The sequence below is a fragment of the Tursiops truncatus genome, chromosome 1, assembly GCF_011762595.2.
Source record: "Tursiops truncatus isolate mTurTru1 chromosome 1, mTurTru1.mat.Y, whole genome shotgun sequence".
NCBI classification, from domain to species: Eukaryota; Metazoa; Chordata; class Mammalia; order Artiodactyla; family Delphinidae; genus Tursiops; species Tursiops truncatus.
In genome coordinates this window covers 19,419,687-19,439,947 of record NC_047034.1, presented here as the reverse complement: position 1 = coordinate 19,439,947, position 20,261 = coordinate 19,419,687, and positions in this window count along the sequence as shown.

The window sequence follows — 20,261 nt, the reverse complement described above, 5'->3', positions numbered from 1 at the left end:
CCTCCATTAGCATATATTTGTTATATGATGATAGAATGGCTCCCGGGAGGGCTGTTCTTAGTCAATAGATGAAAACCAAATATTCAGCATCCATAATTGGAATCAGAGCCAAATACGTCACCACAAAAGGGCATAAAATTATAAAGTTCAAGACAGGGGAGGTGGTGGTGGAAAAAACACCACAGAATAAATTACAAGAGATATGACAAAGGGAGACTTCCTAAAACTTGATCATTGGAGTTTAATTGGTTATTTTAAACAAATGAAAAGGAGGAACCAAAAGTGCCTGAGGTCTGGACTCTGGCTGATGGGGAAAATTCAGAGACTATGGACAGAAGTAAGGCAGATGGGAGGTGAGGTGACTTTACACACCGTGTATGCTTTTCTCAGCAATACCAAGGCAGTGAAAATGACACACAATTCATTTTCTCAGCAGCAGTCAGCAAGCACTTCCTATCCCCTACCGTGTGTAGAACCATCAGAGAGACCACTGTAGGAAAGAGAATGATGTACAAAACAGGGTTTCTACCCTGAGGAAGTTGGAATAGAGCTGAGAATACAAGCCTGGTGAGACAGCTTGGGCATATCCTAAGCCAGCACATCTATAATAAGTTAATGCTAAAAAATAAAGGAGAATATGTATAATATGTACTATATATGCATTACCTCATTTATTCTTCATAAGTACTCTATGAGGTAGCTATTAGTATCAGGAAGGTGAGACTCAGAGAGTTGAAGTAACTTACTGTCATATTCCTTTCAGGGTGTCATAACAAAATATCATAGACTGGGTGGCTTATAAACACCAAATATTTATTTTGGACTGTTCTGGAGACTGGGAAGTCCAAGATCAAGGCAGATTTGCTGTCTGGTGAGACACATTTTCTTTTTCATAGGTAGCTATCTTCTCTTTGTGTCCTCACATGGCAGAAGCGGACAAGGAAGCTCTCTGGGGACTCTTTTAAAGGCACTAATTTCATTCACAAGGGCTCCACCCTCACTACCTAATTACCTCCTAAAGGGCCCACCTCCAAATACCATCTCATTGGGAAAGTAGGTTTTAACATATGAATTTGAGGTGGAGACAAATATTCAGGCTATAGAACCTACCTTCTAACATGTAGCTAGTAAGTGGCAGAGCCAGGATTCAAACTCAAAGAGAGTCTGACTCTGGAGCCTTACCTTTTACTTACTATATTCACTGTCTATCACAAAGCATTGTCAGGAATAAGATTTTTTTTTCAGGATGAGGACTTTATGCTAAGTTGGAGTAAGCATTCTCACTTATGTCTTATGTCCTCTCTTATTCATATGCATTCTTCTGGTCAAGAAAATGTTCAATTAGGAGGAAACTACATGGACAGCTACAGAAAATTAGGAAAGTTCCTTCATTGGTAGGGAGTGAAAACTCCCACCCTTTGGCCCACATGTGCACACCTTCTCCACCAGAAAATTATTCCCATGGGACAGACTGTTTTCATGCTTCACTGTACCCCCCAGCACTTAAGACAGTGTCTGGCACATAGTAGCTGCTCAGTAAATACATGTTGAATCAAATGAATGAATGTGGAGAAGCTAGTGCAGGATAAGTATGAATCAAAATAACCCTGCCTGTGCTGACTTTCCTTTTCTCCCCAATGTCCCCATCACATGTCATCAGTCCAGAAACCTGGTCTATTGAAGAGTTGCCCAATAGAGAAATCCATGAGCTTGCAGGGGACAATTTTCCTTACACAAGAGGCCACCTCGGGACACCCAGTGTGGCCTCACATTGCCCTGAGGCTGGCCCTGCCCCAGGCACAGTGAAGCCAGCCTTGCTGAGTTACTGGAAGCTCTGGAAATAGCATCCATAATTCTTGGACCTGAGCCCATTGCAGTCTCTCCACTGGATCAAATTTCCCAGTAAAGAACTAATAGGGCAGCTCCGATACTCCTAAATCCTACTTTCAAATCCATACTCTCCACTGAATAATTGGCTTCCTATTTCCCAAAAAAGTTCCCCATAGAAAATGTGACACGTTTTTACTCCTGTTGTCCTTGCTAAATAGGTTTCTTTGTAGGTAACAACCAAATTTCCAATTCAGTTTTCAGCTGTCCTGCCCGAGAGGGTATATAAAGATTCTAGCTGTAAAACCCACACTCTGGCATCATACATAAGGCATCACTTAATAAGTGTTTAATGGTGATAGTGATTTATTTTTTGGCATGGACCAAAATGAGCTGAGCGGTGCCTAACACCCTTACACATACAATGGCTTTGCAGCCAGGTCCGGAAGAGCTGCTGTGACCAGGAATCACAAGGTCAAACAGAAAATGTTCTTTTTTTTGCATCTGGCCACTGATGTCCACAGGAATTATGAATGCAATAACTTGATCTCTTTGTATTGAAGATGCAAAAGTTCTTTTAGGTAAATATTTTCTTGTATATCAATACCACAAAATAGCCTGTGATACAGATTCATACACGGAGTCACTGGAATTCTAGTGTGTGAAGAGTCAGGTTGTTTACTTAACGGTGGATAAAAAAAATACCAACCTAACCTCACTATTAAAACTGGCCACACAGTGTCAAATTTCCTTGAGAATTCATTTAATGATGTCATTCAGCTATTTATTTAGAGAATAAGTCTTTATGAATAAATTGCTCTGTAGTCCATGCTTCGGGAGATCGATAAGATGTGGAGACTAAAGTTCCTGGACTTGAGTTTATAAATGACACAGACCAAGGGAAATACATATGCTGGGGTTCATATATGTAAGCCACTAATAGACAGTGATTAAAGAGTCATGTTATATTGACTATAAACCAAGATTAAATTAGCTAAAAGTTAACTTAAATTCAGGGATTCTGATGGTATTCATTGTTTGTCCATAGAGGTGCAAAAATTCAACCCGTGCCCAGTCCATCACTCCATTGCATGCTGTTTGAAGGCATCTTCAGCATGAGTCTGATGCAGAACCATACATACAAAGCAGATGTTATACTCCAGGTGTTGAGGATTTCACTGGCTCCTGATGAAATGTGATGGCAGTTCTCCCTTCCTCACTCCTCCCTCCCTTCCTTTCTTCTTTCTTTCTTCCATTTTTTTTTTTTGTTCATGCCGAGCTGCATGGGAGATCTTAGTTCCCCAACCAGTGATGGAACCCACCCCCCACTGCATTGGAAGTGCTGAGTCTTAACCAGAGGACTGACAGAGAAGTCCCCATTTCTTCCATTTTTATGGAGAACCTACTTGCTACAAGGCACACTGTTTGGTGCCAGGGATTCAAAGACAAATAAGGAATGTCCCTGGCCCTGCATAGATTCATGATCAATTACAGAAAAATGACAAGGAAAGAGATAATGGTAATAAAAGTGTGTAGGTCTGTCATTTGAATTGAATGCTCCAGGAGTTCAGGGAAAAAGCTATTTATTTAAGAAAAAGACTGTGGGGTTTATGATTTTCAGGGAAATTGTTCTACAGTCAGCATGATCCATCAGTCAGTCCTTGGCTAAGGGGATGGTAGGTAAATGATGTCTGTAATGACCAAGACTGTCAAGGTAGCTCTCATTGTAATGGAGCACAAAAGAGAGAATGCTATATTATTATATATCTACTTCTTTTTAAAAAGTAATTTTATTTGAGGGCTTCCCTGGTGGTGCAGTGGTTGAGAGTCCGCCTGCCGATGCAGAGGACGCGGGTTCGTGCCCTGGTGCGGGAAGATCCCGCATGCCGCGGAGCGGCTGGGCCCGTGAGCCATGGCCGCTGAGCCTGTGCGTCCGGAGCCTGTGCTCCACAACGGGAGAGGCCACAACAGTGAGAGGCCCGCGCACCGCAAAAAAAAAAAAAAAAGTTTTATTTGAGATATAATTCATATACCAAGCAATTCACTCATTTAAAGTGTACAATTCAGTGGTTTTTAGTTTATTCACAGATATGTACAATTGACACCACCAAAAATTTTAGAATGTCTTCATCACCTCAAGAAAAATATCTCGTACTCTTTGGCTATTATGCCCCTGTTTCCCCATCTCCTCTCCCTCCCAGCCCTAAGCAACTGTGAATCAACTCTCTGTCTTTTTAGATTTCTGCTCTGAACATTTCATATTGATGGAATCACACAATACGTGGTATTTTGTGACTGTCTTCTTTCACTTAGCATGTTTTCAAGGTTCATCTATGTTATAGTATGTAACATCACTTCATTTATTTATATTACCAAATATAAATACATTTTGCTTATCCATTCATTGATTGATGGACAGTTGGGTTGTTTCCACATAAATCTATTTCTGAGAATTACCCCTGGGTAGGAAAATCAACCAAGAAATAAATCCAGCCACATCACACCCCTGTGTTATCAGAAACCCAGCCTATAGAGCTGTAAAACTTCCCAACCCAGAAGAAACACACTATTTAAAATACACAATTTAATATATCACCTTCTAAAATACAAAGAAAGCATTTTCATCCAAGAATTCCCAAGAAGTATTACAAAGCAATTTATTCACAAATAGATTACTTAAATATTTTTAGTTTCAATGCCTTTTCAAGGTCACAGCACATGTTAAAATGAGGAAAGAGGGAGTAAGAGGGGTTAATAGCTGGAAGGAAATCTTTTATTAATCCTTGTTGCATGACATAGAAGCTACTGTCACTACCACAATCCACTGAGTGTTCCCTATGGGTCACAAGTGACCCCTTTTGGGGAAGTGCCCCTATACAGTGGAAACTGAATTAACTACCACTAAAGATGTAGGGGGTTGGAGGAAAGTAAATAGGACTGGGCATCAAAAAACATAGTTTTGACTCCTGTTCCAGCCCTTCGTAGCTATGTGTTCTTGGGCAGGTCACTTACTGGCCTGTGCTTTGGGTCTCTCATCTATTAAATGGAGTGCTATTATCTAGCTTGCATGTTTTGCAAGTCTAAAACATATGAAAACTCTGTGAAAAATAAATTATAAAAACAGCAGCAAGTGTCATCAGCTCCAAATCTTTTTAAATTATCTCATTTCTTCATTGGACTGAGGTATGCAAGAAAGACTAATATTTAATAAGAGTACCTGGAGATGAAAGTCCAGAAGCTTTCTAACCCTTCCCTACAATTTATTCCCCAAAACCTTTATCACTAGAGCCTCAAGTAAGGAAATCAACCAGGCTTATAATATGTACCAATTTCTGAAATTTAGAGAGAGCTTGTAAGGACGTCTGCTCCATCTCCTGTCTCCAGATATTAAATTACAAATGTGAAGACCCTGGACAAGAGCAAGCTATGGGCTGCACTGACTCATTTTCTATAGGCGACCAGTCTTCAAAGGGATAGGAAACACTTTAGTTTTGCAAATAATCAATAAAAATGGAAGAAAGAACCTCATGTCTGATCCTATGAATACATGTGTTTATCTCAAATCTAAAATAAGAGAAATAGTCTTGGTTAATTTCAATAGCATTAGAACTTAGAAATCTAAGCTGTCTTGAAAAAATTTCACTTAGCATTGTAAAATGGAAATGACAATCTTGGTTTGTCTTTCTGGAGAAAGTAAGTATACTATATTGTAAGGAAACTAGAGAAGAACTGGCGAAATGACCCAGGCAACCTTGACCCATGCATGGAACCATTGAAAGCTAGAAATGGAAGGCACCATAGAAATAATATAGTCTATGCTCCCAACCCACTCCCCACCGGCACACATCCCTTACTGTTCCAAATATAAGGCAACTATGAACAGAGGAAGTGACTGGTCCAAGGTCACACAGATTAGTTAATAGGAGACTTGGAACTAGAAATATGGTCTCCTGATTCTCTATCAAGAGGCTTTTAACTAAATTCCTTTTTCTAACCCCTCTACTGACTGATTCAAACTAAGTAAATAAAAGTAATCTCATATATTGTATTTCTATTAGAATTCAGAGTTTAGAGTTGATGGATTATCTATTCTACTTTCTTATATCTTTGATGAATAAATGGAAGATTAGAAACATTAAGGAATTCTTCAAAGTCACATAGATAGTGATCAGCTAGGAATAGAACTGATCTCTCACACTTTGAGATCAATTTGTTCAATACTCTTCCCATCATGGTGTTGTGTGTTGTTTCCTCTCCTAAGTGTTCCAGTCTTATCAGTGTTTGAAACTGTCCTTCTTTTTAGGGTGTGGCTAGGCTCTATGGTCACCTGCAAGGAAGGTAACAAACACTAGGATACCATGCAGGGGTCACTTTTGCTTCCTTACCCTCACTTGAAGAAATATGGGATTTGCCATTAGACATCTTCACACTCTACAATGAAGTCATTTGTGGATATATAGTCCTGAAAATGCAATAAAAATATATCTTTGGATGTTAAGCAAATCAAATTGTGTAGCTGATTATACCACCCCCTTCTAGATTTCAACTTGAGGTTCAAAACGGTAAAATTTATACCTAACATGTTTTCAGTGGATCAGATGAATGCACTACCATGAACAAAGTCACATCCTGGTTCTAGCGCATGTAATAGCATGCTTTATAAAATGTGCCTCCAATAGAAATATATAATATTGCTACCTGACAACACAGAATAATGCATACTTATCAATAAACTAAATTGCCTGATGCCCTCTCTTTCTTTAAAAAAACTCTTCCAATATAAAATTAAAGGAAGAACACCATTGGTGAAAAATAAATTAGATATTTGAAATTTGTTCAGTTTGATTAACACAGGCAAGATAAACTAAAAATGAGATATAACGTCTCTCATTTCTTTGACTCCTAAGGCCATCCTTTCTCCATGCTCTGGTAAAATTCAGCATTATATTTTAAATCTAGTGACCATCTCCAGTCTATGTAGATCTTCTTATCTGCACCCTCAATAGCCTTACATACCTCTATCCCAGGACCTGCCACACGGGTTACTTGTTCTTCTCTCCAGCTATGGTGAGATCTTGAGAACAGGATTTAGTCTCATTCATTTGCCATCTCCTGTGTTTATCAACAGAGTCATTTGGCTTGAGCTGAGTAAATATTTGCTAAATGAATAAAAGTTTGAATAAACAAGTGAATAAATAAATAGTGTAAGTTGATAATAATGAACGTGAATGAGTATCCTTGTGCTTCTAATTGCTGGAACATGAACAAAGTATCTATCTATCTATCTATTTATCTATCTATCCATCCATCCATCTATTATCTACCTATCTATCTACCCATCTATCTATCTATCCACTATGGTAGCTCATTCTCAAAACATAAACCATAAAATCAAAATCTCATATGAAACAGCATAACAGAAAAGGACAGAAAATACTGTAATATGGCATTCCATTTTCAGCAAACTTCAAGAAATACAAACTCTTCATCATTTGGGTAACCAGAGGGAGATAATGGTCCAATCTCAGCTAAACAGTGCTATTAAAAACACAAGTAACTGAATTTTATGTGCATTCCAATTTCCCTTGTGATTCCAATTAAGATCACATCAATTAAGTGAACTTATCATTTTGCATCATGGAGTTTTTGAAAACTGTATAAAATTCAAGTTGGCATTTTCTCCCTTCCCTGATAAGGAAGGAACATGATTGCATCACACTGATTGCATATTTAGCTCTCAAAGCAGCTGTATAAACATTATAAGCAATAGAGCAAAACAGAAAAAAAAAAAAAAAAGAGAGAAACGTGTAGAGGCTAAAATCAAAGGGCATATTTCTGAAACAGAGCATGCTATGGGCAGTTGATTCTGAGAGATGATTCAGAAATAGGGATCTAGTAGAGGAGTGGGCGCTGCAGAAGAGAATGAGATGATTATAAATCTCTCCCCTCCCAAAATTCTAGTCATAATCTTTGTACATAGACCCTTAAGTGAACTTCCTTAGTGACCAATTTCCCCATTGTCAGGCTGCCCAGGGCAACATCTCCAGGATGGGAGTATGGGAGGGGGATGGGCAACTGCCTGTTAGACATTCCTTAGAGAGATTGGATTTCTGTTACCATCTTCCTCCCTTTTAGAAAACCTTACAAAATAGCCAGAAGATCTCCAAAATAGCTTAGCATAACTTTCTAGCGATGGCAGATCACCAGTGGTAACCGAGGTTCCCCCTTCTGCCTATGCATGAGCAGTTGATAAGAACTCTCAGGCTATGGAATCTTTTTATCAGAATTAAAATGCTGGCTCCCATCAGACTAATTTGCATAACCTTCAGTAAGCTATTTAACCTCTCAGTGCCTCGTTTCCGCTTTTATAATACAAGGAAAATAATTGTAACTACATGGTAGAGTTGATGTGAGAATCAAATGCAATAATGCATATAAAGCACATTAGGACCATAATACCCCTCAAAAAATGATAGCTGCCACTATTACTGCTCTCACATGTTGCAGCTACTGTTCTAATGAGATTGATCTGTGCAGTATCTGGACTGGGGGTGCTCTCAAAAAACCTGTCCCCAAACGGCACTCTTCTGTCCCTGATAATGCTGCAGAGAGATGTCCCAGAATCACAGGTAGGGCCATCAACGTTAACAGTCTCCTTAGGAAGATAAAATGCATTTTCTCCTTGAAATAAACGTTGGTTGGGTCCCCAGAAAATATAAGAATCTGCCTTAAAGTGCCAATACTATGGCTAAAAATGATATAGTAGAATAAAGATAGAAGATCACATAGTAGAAAAAGGTAGAAAATCAGAGTATGGCATTTCAACTACCTTTTGGGTTAAGTTGGCTTTTGTAAGCTAGTCCACAAACCTGCATACAATCATTACTCTGTATTCTAGGTAAGGGTTGTAATTGGAGTGTGTTTTTTGTGTCTGTGGGGACTTAGTGCAGCAAGGTGGGCAGGATAAAGAGGATATCTCCATTTTACAGAGAAAGCAATTGAGTCCCAGGGAGTCTGTTACCCTCACAAGGCTTCAAAGATGAAAATAATACCAATATTCCAGGTCCAGGCAAGCTCACCGAGATCTCAGGCCTGAGATAAAGGAGTAGCTCATGGCTGCTGGTAAACACTTCTTCATTGCTTTTCTAGAATGCTTCCCCCACTCCCAACTCCCTCTTCTCTGTAATGTTATATTTCTGTTTCCCTTCAAAATGTCATCTAAAAATTACAAAAGAGAATGGAAGGAAATCCACTGCAGTGTTAACTATGGTTTTCTCTGAGAAATTGGATTATTGTAGTAATAACTTTCTTCTGTGTGCTCTTCTACATTTTCCAAATGTTCTGCAATGAATACTTTATAGAATAGAGTAAGCACATTATAAGTTTTTAAAAATTATCTTAAAAACTCTGCAAAAAATTTCACAAAGCCTTTCTAAACTAACCCCATTTATCTCTAACCACTGCACTCACTCAAAGCTCATGGATTTGGCTCTTGAAAATGTGTACATACTCTTTTTTTTTACATTTCTGTTCCTTTCCTTCCTCTTTCCCTTCCTCCTCTTATCCTCCTCACTCTTTTTTTCCCCTTTAAAGTTCATACTACCTAACAGCATCTGTGCCAAGAGCTTCAAAAATTACTCAAATGGTAATGAAAACATTCTAGTTGTTAAAAATTCAAACAATATCAAGTTTTATGGAGTAAAAGGTAAAATACTCTTTCATAATTTCTTCTCTCCTCAAATGCCATTATTCTCTACCTACAAGTTGTAACTGTTAAATTTAGTACCTATTTTTAATTTTTACATGTAAATTTTTCCATATTATATGTGTATTTGACTATATATTTGTATGTATGTCTACTGATTTTTTTTTTAAACAAATAAACCTGACAATCATTTTTTTTCCCTGCAAAACAACTGTGATTACTGCTTTGGGATGTTAGGGTTTGACTATGAGTCAAGGGCCTGCAGGCAAGATGGACCAGGCCCATCTTTAAGAGTATCCTTGTCTGAAGGCCATGGCCATGGTGACCTTCACACAACCTCAGCCCCAGTCCAGACGTCACCATGTGGCCACACGTACAGTAGCAGTACAAATGGACTGTTGGCTGTTGAACCTACTGATGACAGGTGCAAGTGCCGTGCATAACGTGCTCTCTAAAAATAGCATCCAGAAAGAAAGGGTCTCACGCCTAGCCCTCTGGGTGGCCTATGACAAAATGTTCACCCTGTGAATACTGAGTGGAAACAACACTATCTCAACATACTATCACCTGTGTCCACACTGACAGTTGCAATGAGCTCTGAGAAATCAGCTAGTCGGTTTGATCAAAATGATAAATTGAGGATCTCTTCAAGAGTCTTAATCACAAGAAATCTAAAGAAAAAAGATGAGAAGACTGAATGTGTTTTGCAGGATGAGATTTGATTCTTTCGATTTTCTGCAGTAATTTTGCCTGAGATCCTCTCTTCTCCTACCAGCCTTTCTTAGTCGTGACCTTTTCATAATTTGCTAAACTTCTGCAAACATAAGGGATTCTTGCCTACCATTTGGAAAGTTCTGATGAAAGAAAACACTAGACGTCTGCTTCCTGCATCCCATTCCCATGACAGAAGAGAAGAGAAGAATGCTTCTATAGGAGCTGATTTGGGGGGATGAATTCTAAAACAAGAATCACGAAGCTAGAAGTCATATTTCCCATCTAGGTTGAGGTAAGTACCTCACTTCTGTGCGTTTAAGGAAAACGTGAGTGCAGAATACTCACCCAAAGAAGATATTCATCTAGCAAGCATTTATTTAGCTGACCACCTGTTGCGTTAGCGCTGCCCTATTAGGCAGTGTGGGAGGGGCCCACCACCGTCCTTAACATAAAGTAATACTGCAAGTGCTAAATGATAGGATTATACAGGTGGCAACTTCCCTTGGGCACCCTCCAAATATTCTCCCTGATTTGATAATCCAAGTCAGACCTGATATGACATTATGACTAGCACTATTACCTTTACTACTACATAAAAGCACAGAAAAGAGTGACAGTTCAACAGAATGATAGTTTGATCTTTGGTCATCAATTGAAAATTACAAAGGCTAAAATATGAATGTTAAGGGAAAATTTCACTCTAGTCATTTCAAATGCCTCGGATGTAGGTATATGCTTAAATCTCGTAGAAGAGTAGTTAGTTGCTTCCCTATGAAAGGGTGCTTCTTTATTCTGGTAAAGAATCTAGCTACTTGAGAAGAAACGATCTATGTTAGATTGGAAGAAGTTTGAATAATATGGGTTAGCATGGAAGAGGCAGATTTTAGGCCTAAACCACACCATAAACTACTCGTGAAAATTTCCTCAGTTCACAGCCACTTCTGAACTCTAACTCATCTGAATTCTACCATTTTAGTTGCATATGTTTAGTTGTGCTGCCTTGCATGTTTTTCTAGCTGTTATCTAGGTTTATGTCTTGTCTCCCCAGTCAACCTCTAAGTTCCTTAAGGACAGGCACTGTACCTATTTGGTATCAAACAGTCTTTGGTATCAAACCCACCTACGGTTGGCTTGGCCAGCAGATGCTGAGAATCATGTGAACCAGTGTGATGAGTGAGCATGCACATGCATCCCTGCCCTTGCCAGGACCTTTGCCCAGCTCTCCCGGGCCTGCTCCATGACCCCGTGGGAGGACAGCATTCCCTGATGGGAGAGCGGCCCCCTGTGATCTGTGTACACTCTGTCCAGTCTGTGACCGGGGTCTCCAAATTTTCCAGTTCACCTTCCAAGTCACTGTCAGTTCCCTGCACAGGTAATTTCTTCCGGCTGGGAGCACGTGGAGCTCACATTCCTGGACGCCGTGGTTACTACTTGGCCATCTGTAGGGGGACAGTGGGTGCCTGCAACATCTGGGCTGCCTTTGGACCCAAATGACCCCATCCTGTGCCCAGCCTCCCTTGTGCAACCACCCCGCGGGGGCAGGCCAGGTCGCAGGTGAACTGGAACTATTTTTGAGGAGGCTGTTGGCAGAATGTCTTCTCCTCCACTGCCCAAGTATCCCACAGTCTCTATTCTCCATGCCAAGACTGAGTAGAGGATTGAAATAAGAGCAAGAAAGGGAGCAAGGCCAGAGAGGGGAGGGAGAGTTCGCCAAATGGCTTGGTAGAAGTCTGGAGCCGGAGACTTTCTATTCCTGATCCTCCTACTAATTCTGAGGGTCTCCAGAGGCCTCAGTCTGCCTCTGCAACATGCAGTTGTATGGAACTACAATCCTGAGTGAGAGAAAGCGAGAATCTTCTCCTTGTTTTATAGAAACTGAGGCGTAAGAAGGTGAAGTGACCTACCCAGGGTCACAGAGGACGTTCACAACAGGGCCTGATCTCAGAAGAGAATTGGTGCTATTTCCTTAGGTCTTTTTGTTTTTTGAAGGCATGTATCCAGTTTAATTTCAGATCGTCATGAGTTACTGCTCAGGATAACTTCTTTCCTCTTCTCTGGGCACATGGAAGACTATACATTGCCTGCCCCACAATGGGGTTGAGTGAGCCTGTGACTAGTTCGAGACAGGCAGAAGGCTTCAAGAGCCAGTGCATAATTTACTGAACTCTCCTTCTGCCGACTACACAAGTCAAGATACTTTAGACCCTTAAGGCTCTCCATTGACCTGAGATGAGCATGTAGTATGAGCAAGAAATAAACCTTTGCCATTTCAAGCCAATGACATTTTGGAGCTGTAAATTGCTACTTCTGACTGACACAGTATCATGAAAGTGAATTTAAAAGTCCCAGAGCATGACAGCACCAGATTTTTTTATTAGAAAGATCCCAAGAGATAATTTTACATGAAGGAAGTCGAGGGCCAGTTTCCTTGACCCCCTACCCATACTCAGACTTCTTTCTATTTAAGTATACCTTCGAGTGTATTTAGTCCAACTGAATTCTAAGGCATGGGTCTCTTTAAGACATTACCAGGTGGTCTTTGACTTACCACTTGAAAATCTACTTGGAAACCTCTAGTAATGGGGAAGTTGTCACACTTCCAAAACATTCCCTTTCTTTTTTTCAGCAGTCAGTGGTAAAAAGTTTATCTTTAAGCTAAATCAACATTTTTCTGTAATGTATATTCACTTGCCCCTGTTCTTTCTTCCAGCGCTACAGAGAACATGTGTCATTCTCTGTTTATGTAATCCTTCTAAATAATTTAAACAGCATGAACACTCTAAATTACTTCATGTTGAACACTCCCCAGTTCCTTCATTCATTTCTTATGTTAAATTATTTTGAGGTCTTTTATTATTCTATATTTTTCATCAGGACAGGTGCAGTCTGTAAATATACTATTAAAAATACGGCACCCAGGAGTACACATAGTACTACTGAAAGTACGGCCTAATTTAAATTAGGAGTTTGGGATTAACATATACACACTACTATGTATAAAACAGGTAAACAACAAGGACCTACTATATAGCACAGGGAACTATATCCAATATCTTGTAATAACCTATAATGGAAAAGAATCTGAAAAATTATACACATAATTTTTATAATTATATGTATAATTTTTCAGATTCATATATACAAAACTGAATCACTTTGCTGTATACCTGGAAGTAACACAACATTGTAAATTAACTATACTTCAATTTTTAAAAATGGTAAAAAAAAATGTGTGGCCTAACCCATGTGAAATGAAATGATGCTATTATATTCCTAGCTCCATTAAACCTAAATTTAACAAAAACAAAAGGCCCCAACTTAAATTCATCAGTTTTAGATCCTGATTCTTTCATTACAATTTTAGCTACACCCTAGGCTTAGTGCTATTCCCCAACTTTAGCTACATGCTCCTGGGAAATCATCAGTCATTGATACACATAACGTTGAACTGGACAGGGGCAAGATGGATTTCTGAGGAACACCAGTGAAGACATCAATTGGACAGTAATGATTCTTTGAGTTCATTCACCAAGCATTTGTGTGTTCTCCTAGTTGTACTACCACAACTTACACTGCTCTGTCCAATACACAAGGTATGAGAGAACCTATGAATCCTTGCCAAATTACAGAATATGATGTTTACTCTATTCCCCTAACCTGCCAGTCCAATGATAACCTGTCACAAAAGGATATGTAATTAGTTTGCTACCCTCTGCTTTTACTAAATCCCTACTGGTTACTAGTGACCAAATCTCCATCTCTAAGTACATATAACATGTTCTAGAACCCTACTTAGGATTACTAACAAGTGTGCTGGTTCATCTATATTTTTCCGTTTGGATATATTGTGCCTTCATTTACCCAACATGTGTTCTGTTTCTCATGCTTTCTTGAAGAAAACAGGCTGTGTGTTAGCAGTGTTATTTACATATACCCTTGAGTACCCTGAGATAAAATTTGTTAAAACCAAGAGACATAAGAAAACCAAGAGCAGGTTGTATTTTCTTAGAATTTTTTTCACTTATTCTACTGATATTTGTTCTATCCATTCTTGTCTGAAAAAATCATTCTATCAGAGAAGACAAGTATGAATTAGGAATTTGAGAATAAGAGTTTATAATCTAGTGAACTCAAGAAGCTAGGGTTCCTGCTTTTGGGGGCTCCATGAATTTGCAAGCACAATGTTTGTAAATGTTTACTGCATGCTCCTTCTCTCCTCTTCTTTCATCCCTTCACCCCTTAACATCTTTCCCCCACTTCCTCTCTCATAAACCCTTTTCTATCTCTGGTCTATAGTATAATAAGATTCTCTAAAGAGTCTATGGTCCTTGATATCTTAACGGAAAAGAGACATTATCTCTCATCTTTTTTCCTGGTGCTTACTGTGTATAGTGAGATATTCCGTAGATTTGGGTTGGGTAAGCAAACAAATACTTCAGTGTTGTTCTGTCTTTTCCAAGAAAAGACAGTTTCCTCATTTTTATTCATGCTTCAAATAAATGTGTCTTAAAAAAAAAGGGTTCTTTTCCCCCCGAGCTCTTTTTTTTTTTTTAACATCTTATTGGAGTATAATTGCTTTACAATGGTATGTTAGTTTCAGCTTCACAACAAAATGAATCAGTTATATATATACATATATTCCCATATCTCTTCCTGCTTGCGTCTCCCTCCCTCCCACCCTCCCTATCCCACCCCTCCAGGCAGTCACAAAGCACCGAGCTGATCTCCCTGTGCTATGCGGCTGCTTCCCACTAGCTATCTACCTTACGTTTGGTAGTGTATATATGTCCATGCCTCTTTATCGCTTTGTCACCGTTTACCCTTCCCCCTCCCCATAGTCTCAAGTCCATTCTCTAGTAAGTCTGTGTCTTTATTCCTGTTTCACCCCTAAGTTTTTCATGACATTTTTTTTTTTAAATTCCATATATATGTGTTAGCATACGGTATTTGTCTCTCTCTTTCTGACTTACTTCACTCTGTATGACAGACTCTAGGTCTATCCACCTCATTACAAATAGCTCATATATACAATGGAATATTACTCAGCCATAAAAAGAGACGAAATTGAGCTCTTTTTAAGCTTTAGTTTTTCCTGACACTAAGCCTGTATGCATGCTGTACTTTCTTTTTTTAATACATTCTACTGCTTTTATGATCTTCTTATCGTTTTTTAACATGAGTTCACATTGATTTCTATAATTAGAATATAATTAGAATACTTCTTCCCTGTCCTCACGGGATAAACTTTACGCATAGCTAAGTTCCCACTGGTGGCCTTTGACAGTGCGCTGCTCAGATCTCACTTTCCGAGCACCAGTAGTAGCAAGGAGCATAATTATTGACAATCTCCAGGCCGCTATGCCTCCAGATCCACCCCAGTGTTTGCGCAGAGGCCATGCTTCCCTCAGGCTGTTCCCAGCCAATGTCTGAAATAGTCGGGCTACTCTGGCAATGGTGGGGTTCCTGGAGCAGGGCCATTCAGGCCCAATGTTGGACTCATCTATCAGGCAATTTGTGCTCAGGAACTGCCCACTGACTTCACTGAGATGTTCTCCAAGCCGTCCTACACAACTATCTTAGCACAGCCTAACTCGATAACTTCACTCTTCAGGGTGAACTGGTCCCTTGCTTGTTTCTCTGATATAAGCTGTGATAAAATGGAAGAAAAAGGTCAGAGGCTCCAGACCTGGCAGTCCATTGATTCCTTATCTTTCTGGTCTTTGGCTTTCCAAGTTCTCACTGGGAAGGATAGTGAAACCCACGCCAAGTACTGTTTCCATTATAAGAGCTGTCTTGTCTTTTGGGGCCCTGAGGGGTGATTATCTTTTCATTTGCCCTGGGGTGCTATAGTCTTCTTAATTTAGTTTTCATCAGCAAAACTAACGATACTTGAGACGCTAAAATTTACCACTTTCCCAGTTATGTCTTTTTTCTATCCCCCCCATTATCTGTGTAGGGAAAATCTGTCAAACCTCAACAGATATTTAGAAAAGAATCCGTGATTAAGGATTCTTGCGTTTGAATAGAAATAGCAGTTGAAAATTTTCCTTGGATGAGAAGCTAGCTTCTGATATTGCCTAAGATGGGACCAGTCAGCAGCATGTCAGACTTCAGTGCTGTTTGATAAACATAGAATCCTCATTTCTAGGGAAGTCTGTGTCCAGTGACTGTGGCAAGTAGGATGAAAAAATAAAAGACGAGAGAAAACAAAACCCAAGCCACTAGCATTTGAAAAGGCAGGCACTTCGATTTCTCCATATGACCTTTGAAGCACTGATCGTTAAAGCGGAAATAATCAGAGTACAAGAGGCAAAGTGGTGGTAAAACAGAAAAGCCATTATAAAACAGAAAAGCCACTATTGAGTGAAATGTAATTTCATAAAACACAAACTCTTATAGTACTCATTGCCATGTTTGGATGTCGACATGCCATCGAAGATGAAGTTTCCGAAGTGTAGGTGATTATTATTAATCTCTCTAGTTACAAAACCAAAGTGTCTGTTCCATATTCTATAAATTTCTGTAATAAGTAAGTATGATAGGGGAGGTTTTATAGTCTAAGGAATCCTTTTAAGGTTCCCAAAATCACTCCATTTCAGAAGCCCTCTATCCTGCCAATGACCAGGGTTTGCGGGTAAGTCAGGCCTCCCTCTCTGAATCCTATATTTGTTCTGGTCCCAGGGACAAAAATGCCCTTTCTGACTTTACACGTGGGTTTACAGAATAGATCCACATATGCAATAAACCAACTATTTTCCCTATAATTTCTCCCTCAATTTGCTTCCTGGAAATAAGTGGGTATAACTCTCTTTGTAGGACTTTGGCAAAATACCGAGGAAGCAGGGACAATTCAGAGCCTATGTGTTAAGATCTGCCTCAGCTGGATAAGATACCAAAGGTTTAATTTCCTCACCAAAGATGTGCATCCTATGTATCTTGCATTATTATACATAAGAATGAACATACATTGTTATCTAGAATTACACAACCCACGCAGACGACATGTCAGTGATTTCTGCTTTTCTGCAATGCTTCTAATATCAAAAACATTTTCATTTCATAGTCTGCAACCTGGGGGACTGACTTCTATAGATTTTATTTTCCTTCTGGAAAAGCAAACATAGCTTAAATGTAGGCTGATAATAAGCAGAAGAGTCAAGAAGAAAATCATTTTGATCTCCATATATGATGAGAGAGTAACCTACTGTGTGTGTGGGGGGGGGTGGAGGACAGCCACAAAAATGCTTGAATGAGTTGTCCAAAAAGTAATCAGAAAGTAGCTCATGAGTAATTTGTGTGATATTAAAGAGTAAGAAGGAAAAGGATGCAGAGTTGGGAGATCCTGTTTCTGAGTGTTGTCACCCCCTCTATTCCCAGTTGTCACTTCTTTTAGCCTTTGCCTTAAATGTCGCTTACCTAGGAAATTCTCCTGACTAGTCCTGCCCCATGGTGATTACTCTCTTAGCCATGTCTGTTCAGCACCCATTCAAGGTTTGGTCCTAGATCATCGCATACTTGCTCAATGAGTATTTTTTCCCTCATTGTTTCAGGTAGCTAACATTGTTTGTGGGTGGTGGTGGTGTAGGTGATGATGTCGGCCTGATCACTGAGAATTTAAGAGGAGAAGAAATAAACTTGTGAGTAGAGACAAGGTCTACTTCTCTTGGCTCTCTTTCCTTCTCTTTTTCATCCTCTTCTGTGTTTAGTATTATAATTAATAGACGTAAAATAAGCACGTGGTCATGGGTAGGCACTTGAGTTGCCTGGAACTTGCACCAACACCTAAGTCCTTGCTACTCCACGAGAGGTCTGAGGACCAGTAACATGACATCACTTACAAGCTTCTTAGTGAGGGCAGTTTCTAGCCTTTGTGTCTCTTTAAATCCTGTTGGTGCTGTGCCCATTGTGATGCACGTTAAGTAATAACAGCTAAAACTTGAGAAGTCACTACGTGTTACATATTTTACTAAGCGCTCACACATTATCACATTAAATACAATCACTCTACGAAGGTTCTGCTGTTTCTTTTTTTTAATAATGAGAAGACCAAGGCCTTAGAGAAGTTAGCAAGCTGTTGACTGGAACTTGAATCCACGTCCGTTTGATCCAAAAGTCTGAGATGTTACCAACCCGGTTCTATTGCTCTCTGATGGATTGATGACTAAACAAATATATTTGATGTTAACCTGATACAGTGGAACTGAGACCTGCTTTCATCCAGCCTGGACGCTGTCCTGATAGAAATATTTCTTAAGGGGCAAAAAAACCCAAACAATCCTTCCCCTGTATAACCTCTCCGATCTTTTCTGCGTCCTTTCTATCCTGCTTTTCTCCCTGCTGCTGTATTTATTAACTCCCTTCCCCTCTCTTCTCTCTTTTTTTGGTTTAAGACCATAGTCTGTGTCCTCACCTTGCGTGAGTCCTCCGAGGACAGCATTTGGCCTGGCCAGGCCGAGGGGCACTGCACGAGGAGATTTTTCAGGTCACAGAGTGGATGTGTTTGCCGAGTGGAAGAATGACCTTTCATTCCCGAACACCCAGAGGGCCAATCAGTCTGTTCTCGCTCCACTGAGAAAAGTGAATGGAGTGCTTGCCACTTGAAACGAGAGTAAAGAATAAGTAGCTCTAAAAATACACAAACCCCAAGCCCCTCAAAGCCGAGACAAATCTGAAACACTTTGCGTTTTAGGGCACCCTGTGTCTGGCAGGTGATGGAGCCTTTTCTCCCGCCTCCTCTGACCATGTGAAAAATCACTTTACTGGAAAAAATTCCCATCAGGCCAGCGAACATGTGCACATTTGCACCTCAGCTGTACGCTGCCCCCGGCATGTTCTCTTCTCTCGGAAGCACTGGGGCCAGCGTTTCCGCTCGGGTGCCAGGCAGGATGCTTATGTAACCATCACCTGCCAGGAGCCACTGACCTACACGCTTGCCCTGGACAACCACACCACCTTGACAGACACGAATGTGAGGCCACCGGACACCCAGGGCAGCTTTGTCAGAATAGATCCTGCCAGAAACATAGACTCCAGAATGGGTCAGGGGCCAGGAGAGACCACGCTCTGGGAGAACGCCCAATGGGAAAGACAGTGCTCAGGTGGGATCTCCCACTCCATAGGGCTCCCAAATACATGCTGATGCCACAGCAAAGCAAAGGTGTCAAATATTTCTGCCTTTGAAGGCCAATAAGTCACACCCTCTACAGTATATGCATATGACCATAATTAATGTTTCTGTGTTCAGGAACTTTCAATTTGACAGTCTTCCTTAAACCTGGGAAGTACCTAGAATTAGCAATCAGAGCAGCTATATGTACCATTCATCTCTGGAATTCACTATCTGTACAGCCTTGGGTACATCACTGGCTTTCAGAAGGTTTCCATTTCCTTAGGTGACAGGTTGGCTCAATTTTGCTGGTCTCTCATGTGGCTTCAAATTCTGGCACTCTCTGATTCTAGTGATCTCAACTTTAGTCTGCTACTTCTCAGGCTCATTTTATCCACTCCAATCTGAGGAGGAAAAGAGGTATGACTAAACGTTAAAGTCTATAGCTTATACCACAATCCTCCTTCATCAGCCATACATTTATATTCATCAGTGACAGCTGAATACACTTATATACAGCTAGAAACCTTCCCTAGCTTGTGGAATCCATGTCAATGTACTTGTCCAGAATCTTATATGGGCTCATTTAATATAGTTCATTCACACTGGGCTCTAGCATCGCCCTCCTGCGAATAAGGAGGAAAATTAATTTAAAAACCTTTCTAGAAGAAAGTGCCTTTGCACTCCAGCCCATGACCTAAGTGTTGAAATTCAATTACATTAGGAGAGATCACAATTAAGATGCAATTTAATGACTCCTCATTTTATGTAGATGAGATTTCTGATTGCAAAGAATCAATAAACTTTGTTTAAGCAGCTCATCACCTGCCCATCTAAACGCTGCCTTGTCCCTTCTTTGCTAAATCTTTAATCTCATGAGCCAAATGGAAGAAATGTTCCTGGAAATGT